The sequence below is a fragment of the Cryptomeria japonica genome, chromosome 10 (assembly GCF_030272615.1).
Source record: "Cryptomeria japonica chromosome 10, Sugi_1.0, whole genome shotgun sequence".
Taxonomy (NCBI): domain Eukaryota; kingdom Viridiplantae; phylum Streptophyta; class Pinopsida; order Cupressales; family Cupressaceae; genus Cryptomeria; species Cryptomeria japonica.
The window spans coordinates 646143620-646152849 of NC_081414.1; positions in this window are offsets into that span (position 1 = coordinate 646143620).

Sequence of the window (9230 nt, forward strand, 5' to 3'; positions counted from 1 at the left end):
GTCTTTTATACAAATCATCAGGAATTTCATTGACTACTTCCATCAAAAACTTTTTGTACATGTCCATATGCAATATTACACTTTCCTCAACTTGCCCTTTCTCATCAGCAGATAGAGTATCATAAATTTTCTCTATGTTTTTCAGTTTTCCTTCCTCTGTGATCTCATTTAGCAATATGTCTAGAGGTGCCAAGTCAGTTTTTGTCTTTTTCTTTTTCTTAGGGGTTAGCTTTTTCTTAGGTGTGACCTTTCTAACCAGAGATCTCACAGCTTGTTGCTTCTGCCTTGTCCTTCTAGGTGAAGGAGTGGTTGCCGGCGAGGGATCTCTTTTCCTAACAACTCTTTTAAAAGTTGCTAGCATGTCACCTTCTGAAGAAGTACCTACTGGTGATAGATGAGCTTCAGGTTGTGGGGCTGCTAGCTCATCTTTTGGTATGCCGGTTTTCTTTAATACATCTTCCTTAATGGCCTTTGCTTGTCTAGATCCTTTCCTCACAAATGCCTCTACCTTCTTTAGTCTTTTCTTAGACTGTATTTGGCTTTCTATGGTTTCAGCACTACCAAATACTTCTTCCTTAGGTTCTTTGGGGGCTTCCAGAAGTGCTTTAGCATAAGTTTCAACTATGTGGTCATCTGTCTCATAGCCCATTTTGGTTACCCAGATTGTCCTTGGGATGACTGCTTCCATCCATATTTCATCTTTCTTAATAACAAAGCATATATCATCTTTGTATTTGTCTACAATTTTCTAAGATAACCTTATCCTTTTCTTCATTTTTGTCTTCAATGCTTGAAAAAAGTCATGAATGTTGTTTTCCTTGTTCTCACCCATGGTATTAAACAGTTCTGTCAATTGCTTTCCTACCGGTATGTCATATCCTAGTTCTTTATATCCTATACCGGGAACCTATTTTGTTATATGAAGCATTAGGCATACTAACAGATTTCCAAATCTGAAAGTTCCTTTCTTATCCTTCTTTATCTTTCCAAGGTTGTCTATCAGTTCATCTTTTAACCATTCACAGATGTCAATTTTTGCATTGTCTGCTACCATATCATAAGCACTCTTAATGCATAAACTTGAAACTGAGTTAAGTCTATTAGCATGAGTGGCTTTGTAACCTAATATCATACTTATGAATCTCACATTGATATATTTTACATCATTAACCCTTAGAGATCTCTTATTGAATGTTGCACCTGTTAGGTCTATGACTAAATCATTGGAAACCTTGTTTTTGTTTGGTCTCTTACCAGTGGTCGGTAACCCTGTGACAGCTTTTACCGCTTCCTTGGTGACCTTATGAATTGCATCTAGCCAGAAAAATTCTCCATGAACTTTGCTTAACACTATCCTAATCACATCCTTAGGAAATTCAGGAATGCTAAGGATTTATGTGAATCCTAGGGTTTCAATAACCTTGTGTTTAGTTTTAACATTGCCGATATCATCACATATCTAGTTTTTATACATGGTTTTGATTTCCTCGTCTCCTAACTCTTCAATGTTGAAGTGGATGTACATTCTAGGGTCTTCAGCATATACAACACCTTTAGGAATTTGAGAAAATGCACCTAAGGTATCATCCTTCTTTGCTATCTTGGGGACTAATTGAAATACGGGCCTAGGTCTTTTAATTACTTCCACAATAGTAGGGTTTGCTATGTATTCAATTGCAGAGGTGGATGCCATGATTAAATACCTTTTTTTGTCTTGGATGGATGAATGCTTGGAGTGTGCTTGCTTCTTGCTCGAAATGCCTTAGCTCGGAATCTTCGCGCTCTCTGAAAGTTTGAAATCACAGTGAAATGAAATGGAGCAAAAACCTTATTTTTATAATATCTTTTCACCATCTATCACATTAATTGCATGTCAGTTAAGTATTCACTTAACATTGTTTGTCGGTAATAAATAATTTTCAACTTCTTATCTCTAACCAAGGGAATAATAGCACATGTGTCATTAGATTGCCAAACCCTCAAGGAAATTTTCTTCAGTTGGATGAAGAACTTCCTGTCGGTGGAGCATCACTCTGTCCTGCCGGTGGAGCATTTGTTGGTTCTACTGGTGGAGGAGTATTCCCAATATTTAGATCATCTTTTCTAATCCATTGCTTTGAGAATTCTTGCTTAACCTCTTCAACTTTTTCTTTACCTTTCAAGCTAGCACTTTTGTTGTCTACCGGTGTACCTTTACTTCTACCAAATTTAGCAATATGCCCAATCTTGTTACATGCATAACAAGTTACATTATTTTTTTGAATAGCTTTCCCATAACCTATGTCGGTTTGTGTTTTGCATTGATTAGATAAATGTCCAAATCTTCCACAAACAAAACATCTCACATTCATTCTGCAGTTTTTAGAGTTATGACCAATTTTGTTGCATTTTGAACATTGACCGGTGGATGTATTGATATTCTGATAATTCCTAGATCTACATTCATTTGCCCTATGACCATACTTATTACAGTTAAAGCATTTTCCATTGAATTTATAAGCATTAGGTGGTCTTACCGGTTTGCTGTGATCCTGAGTATTTGCAATACCAGAGCTTTCACCAACTTCAAAGCCAATTCCAAAAGTGTCACCTTTAGGTTTTTGATTCTTCAATAAGGTACCAAGTTCTTCTGAGCTTTTCTTGAATTTTTCTTTATGTTGATTTGTAGTTTCCAATTCCCTTTCCAAGATTTCTTTTTGTCTCATCAGTTCATTTGAGTCATTCTGAGTATGTATTAGATCTGTCTTGAACATGTCATTTTTATAGCTAAGTCTTGTGTTCTCATTTGCTGCATCACTTAGTCTTCTAGTCAATTCTTCTTCATTCTTCTTCCTATCCTCAATCTCTTTGCAAAATCTCATAGTCATATCCTGCATTTCATTTTTTGTTGTCATGTTCTCTTGTTTCAGCTTGCTTATCATATCATTAAGTGATTCCTTTTCATCATTCTCATTTTGCAATTTTTCACAAAGTTCTCTTCTCTTATTTCTTGCAATAGTAAGATTTTCTTGAAGTGCCTGAATGATATCCTGAGCTGCTCTTAAATCATCTTCTAATTTGATATTTTTCAACTTCTCTACATCATAGTCTGTAAGAGCTCCTTCAAGTTGCTTCATCAGATTTTCCATCTTTACCAGTGTCAAGATCTTCCTCAAGCTGTTAGGCTTCTGAAAATAGAGGACCAGGCTCTGATACCAATTGTTAGGATTCCCACTGATACTGAGAGGGGGCGGTGAATCAGTATCAAACCGGTGATAAGTATTTCTTAAGTTAGAACATAAAATAACAGTATACCGGTATGCAAGAATTAATGCAATAAACAGAATCAGAAACATCCACATGAAAAGAACACCATAACACAAGATGTTTAATGAGGAAACCCGGAGTGGGAAAAACTTTGGTGGGATTTGTGACCCACAATATTCACTCACTGGCCAATAAGAGAATATTACTTACAATAGGGGCCTGCACATGCAGGAAGGCCAACTGCCTAGAGCTCACTGCTCAATGAGAAGTCACACTGACTTACAATAAGGATTATACTAATCCAATGACTTGTACTGCTTTACAATAGCATCTCCAATGCCAGATTTAGTACCGGTTCTTGCTCTGTTCTTTACATATACCCTTGACCTATAATTCGCACATTAGGTCTGCCTAATAATTTTCTTTATGCTCGCTACATTACTTCCCTAAATGTCTACAATGATCTCCTTTATATACAAGAGTCATTTTACAATTTGCCAAGTCGGCTTACAATAATAAACAAAATATTACATAACAAAAATCATGTCGGCCTTTATGCCGGTATACATCTTTTCTTCTGTGTCGGTGCCGGTGCCGGTGTAGAGTGATCTTGTTGATGCCGGTGCACTGTCTTGCCTGTGTAATGCTTTGCCGGTATGATGTCTTGCTGGTGCCATAGGATTGCAAGGTTGCCATCAATGACAAAACCTTCAATCACATACAATGTCTCATTGGAGTGTCCATATGCCAACAAATAGGTATCCAAGAAATGTGCCTGATCAAGAAAAATGGATATATTCATTGATAATCTTATCAGTGAAATGAGTTATTGACTAAGAATGCAATGTCCTCCCTCCTTTTCCAAGATGATTGAGAATGGTCTGAAAATAGAGAACGCGATGATAAAGAAAGGAGAGCTAAAACTTTAAAAAATAATTCCTACAACAACAACAACAACAATGACAAACCCAAGTTCTGGTCAAAGAATAGGAATGTTAGCAATGGAGGAAATGACGATGATAGTGCTACAAAACAACAACAACAACAACAACAACCAATTTTTAATCTATCAAGTCAAATCCCAAGCAATAACAATCAAGAAAACAATAAGACCAAGTCCTTCTTCTCCAATCCTCAGAGGAAATTCACAAACATTGGAGAACCATTGGAATCAGCTTTGAAAACTCTTCTTGCCAACAAATTGATTGTTTTACCAGAAGCAAGAAGTTATGAACCACCAGTCAAACCAAAGTGGTGGAATGACAATCATTTTTGCAATTACCATCAGAATAAAGGACACCAAACAAATGATTGTCAAAGATTGAAACACCTTATCCAAGATCTAATCGATAATGGAACTATCACAGTGGATAGCCACAAGACAAATGAATCACACCTAGTTTTCAAAACTCCACTTCCGAATTATGACAAAGGTGAACCATCCTAATTAAAAGATGACAAAGGAAAATCCAAAATGAATTACACTTATACATATGATGATGTGGTAAATATTATCATTGTTAAAGATAATCCACCTTCAGAGCCAATCAATGTTATTACAAGAAGCAAAGCAAAGGTTACCTTTCTAGGTATAACAAAAGACCCAACATCCACTTCACAACAATACAATTTAGTAGAGCAATTACAAATAATACCCGCTCAAAAATCAATTCTGGAACATCTCAAAGTTTCACCTATGCATAAGGAAATTTTGGAAAAAGCTTTAGTGGAAACAATAGTTTCAAAAGACTTGGATATAGATTAGTTGCAAAATATGGTGGGACACCTTATAGCCCCTCATTGTTTATCATTTTCTGAAAATGATGATGCATCCTTACAACATCCTCACAATGCTCCCTTACATGTTGAAGTCACTATTAATAAAACATGTGGCAAACGCGTACTCATAGATGGTGGAGCCAGCTTAAACATTTGTGCATTGAGTTTGATAAAAGCTTTGGGATATTTAGAAAATTTAGTAGATTAAAAAAAGAAAATAACCATTAAGGCTTATGATGAAGCATAACATTCTTCTAAAGGATCTGTGGTGTTACCAATTAAAATAGGACCTGTGGAAAGGAATACATTGTGTCAGGTTTTAGATTTGAACCTCTCTTACAACATTCTTCTAGGAAGGCCATGGATTCACAATATGCAAGCAGTTCCTTCTACGTATCATCATTGTGTAAAATTTCCTCATGAAGGACAAGAGATCACTATAATTGCAGATTCTAGTCAATATTGCAATAATTTGAAGCCAACACAAGATACAAGAGTTCCACATAATAGAGAATCAATATATCCTACCAAATAAATTCAAGAAAAGTTATGGGAAAACTTTGAAAAAAAGCTCAAATTAAATGATGAAGGAATGGGAAAATATTCTTTGCATAATTTTCCACTTTCCCCTAAGTCATATGGAAAGCCTACAAATATCCAATCAAAGACCTTAGAGAAATCAAAAGATATGTTTAATGGAACATTTGTTAGAGCTGGAACTCTTGATGAAGAAACCGAAGACAAAGTCATTCTTGGTTGGTTGTACAAGGATGAAAATGAGACTATAGCAATAGATGCAGAAGTTAATATTCCCATAAAACAATATGGCAAAGGTTATGAAATCATGCAAAAAATGGGATATGAAGGAAAAGGACCAATTGGTAAACAACATCAAGGTATTTTAGAACCAATCTGTCCCCACTAACAATCTAAAGAAGATAAGTCGGGACTTGGATATCTAAAGTCAAATCAAAAGCACTATAATTATCAACAATCAAAGTGGAGAAAGAAATTAGTCTCTAAAGAAGAAAATTGGCAAGAAAAGATACATCAAGCAACAAAAATAGTATCCAATGAACAAAAGAAACAAGAAGAACATGAGAAGAAAGAAGAAGAGATTACCATCAAAGGAAAAGAAGAATCTTGTCAACAAGTTCAAGAAATACAAGTAAATGTAGAATCTGAACAAGATATTCCTGAAGCAGTAAAAATAGAGATGGTAGAAATCAGGGAACTTTTTGCACCATGTAACATCCTTGTATGGTATAGTGGGGTAGTCCTAGACCACAGTTCAGAGATAGATTCAAATGAGTATGAATGGGGTCCAGATGTCTTATCTAGTACATCAAGTAAAGAAAACAATGAAGAACAAACAACTATTACAAAGGAAGACTTATCTATTACAAAACAAAATATGGAGTTAGAAAGAAGATGAGAAGAACTCATAATTCAGAGAAAAGAGGCATATATAAAACAACAAAGGAAAGGGAATAACAAAGACAAATAAGTAATGCCACAAGAAGTACAAATAGAGATAGATCAAGTATCTGGAAATATCAGATTTATATCAAATAAGGAATATGATGTATCAGAATGTGGTAGAACCATAGAATAATTAAGAAATAGTCAAGTAGGATTGACTATTAGTCCAGAAGAAGTTGAGTTTGAAAGGAGACAAAATCTAGAAAAAGAATTCTCTTTATCATGTACACAAGTATGTCAACTCCAAAATGCAAATGAAGTCATTGGAAATAATCAAGAAGGAATTTGTAGTATTAAAGATGTGTGTGTTGATATAATCCATTAATTTAAGGGACAAACGTCAGCTGAAGAAATACTTGAGTGTGAGTTACAAAATACTAATACTGACTTTGTTAGAACTAATTGGAAGACACTTGGGAGAGACAATTCTCAAAATCATTCGATCTATGACATTACCTACTCTATACCAAATTATGATCATTATGGTATGAACTTTGAAACACCTAATGATGACAATGGTTACAACTTACCCCTTCTTCATCCTGAACTAATTGATTGGGATAATTTAGAAAGCCCTGAATTAGATGTCTTTTCCACTGATCATGACTTAGTCATGTATCTTAATGTTTTTGATTAAGTAAAAACAGGTTTTAAGGGACCCGAAACCCAATTACATTCAAAAGATATTCAAGAAGGAAACAAAACAAGACAGCTACAAAAGACCAGCAAAAAAACCAACAGCAGAGAAAAGGACAGCAAGAGGCCAGCAAGAAATTGACCCCAAGCCCAGCATTACAAGAAAATTAAAAACTCTTCATAGTTTCCTCAGCATTCTGTACCAAGAGCATCATCGCTTTGGCCGCTTCCCTCAGGTCATTATTTTCCTATCCAATCTAACTTTCTTTCATTTTGGTGGCCTTCTCAATAGTGGTCTGCCTAGTTCTGAGCCTAGGGTTCTGGTGGGTGGGGCTGGAAGTTGGAGCATCTTCTATAATTACCAGGTTCTTATCTTGATTTTTTTTTCCCAAATGATCCACCAGCACATTCATATTCTAGGAAGAAACTTTAAGGACCTGGAGGCTGTGGTTCATAAGGCTTTTCAAAGCCTTCTCATTACGGGAAATCCGGGTGTTGACGTTGTCTTTGTCCTCCTCCACCTGCTCTTTCATAGTTCTAATAACATCCTCCAAATGTTTCAGGTCCCCTTTAATCAGATCTTTCTCCAACCAGTCCTCCATCTCCATTTCCTCCTCTGCTTCACTATTTTCTGTATCCTCATTTTGTTTCCCAGAGTCAGACATCTTAATCAACTTATTAATCTTATCTTCCAACTCCCTTTGCTTACCCTGCATACTGGTGATGTTTTTGACAACCCATTTCTGGAAATTGAAGAATTCAAGAGTGCAGCTGTAGGCAGTGTCCAAGATGGTGTTCGCAAAGTCCTTGCCCTGTTCAGTCTCCTCAGAGTTAGGGTTGTCATACTCCTTAGGATTCAGAGCCTCATTCTCGCTTTCTGAACCCTTAGGGTTAGAGTGAGGGTTTTCAAAATTACCCCCTTCCTCCCCTTCACCATAGTTCTTGTCCTTATTTAGCTCCATTTCAGTATCAGTGTCCTTATCCTTTTCCTCTTCTTCATCATAATGTACCTCCTTTTCCTCATGCTCTATTTCAACTTTCCTTTTTTTATGGGTAGGGGTGTCGGGTTGATCCCCATTCGAGTCAGAGTCTTTGCAACTCTCAAATATATGAGCGTTAATGATCAAAGGATCATCCTTGGTTGCCCTAGCCTTATCCTTAATATGTTCATATATTAGCAGAATGAGCCCCTGGTGGGCTAAAGGGTAAGAATTAGGCTTTTTAGCATGGTCTACAAGGCTCTTGTTTAAAGAGGAAGCTAAACAGAAGGGCAGGGATATTTTAGCCCCATGACGGAAATGGTTCAGGATAGCGAAATGATAGTTATAAATTTTTGTAAATCTGCCATCCACAGTCAAATATTCCATTAAAGCCCTAAGAACTTTTTGCCAGAAAGGCTTTACCCGCTGGGGAGTGTAGTAGGAGATGTTGTCCTTCTTTGCAAGCTTTCCCTTCTCATCCTCTGACTTCGGGAAATTTTTGAAAGCTTCAGCTACATACTTCCGATCCCTGTAGAATTTAGTCCCCTCCGTCTTGAGCCCTGTGACCTATGCAATCAAGTTTTCATCGATTTGCCAAATCTCCCCAAACAGGGTGGCTCTGTTGTTACTCCATCTTTTAGCAAAACCGTAAGACACAGAATTTCTACTTCCGTGAAGCTTTTCCATATAGTTAGTGAAGCCGTGTCTGTGGAGCCTTCTCCAGACCTTTCTTTCACTCTTCCAATTCTCACATCCTAGAGGCTCGTTCTTGTTTAGGTTACCGCCCATTCTGAGCTCCACGTAAAGATACCCATTGCTACAGTTCTCAATCTGCAGATAAAACTCTGAAAACTTGTTATTTCTAGAATTCCCGTGTAAGGACTCTTTCGTAGTTTTGAAATTGCTACTTATGGCCACACAAACCCAGCTATTATTACTATTATCTTTCACACACATATGATCTTGGATATGATGCCGAAAAACACTCATAATTTGATAGTTAATCTGCCCCCAAAATCTATCTTTGGAACTCGTTCCCCAAAAATTAAGTCATGTATCTTAATGTTATCAAACCCATAACACCTAAGATATCTTCCATTGCAGAAT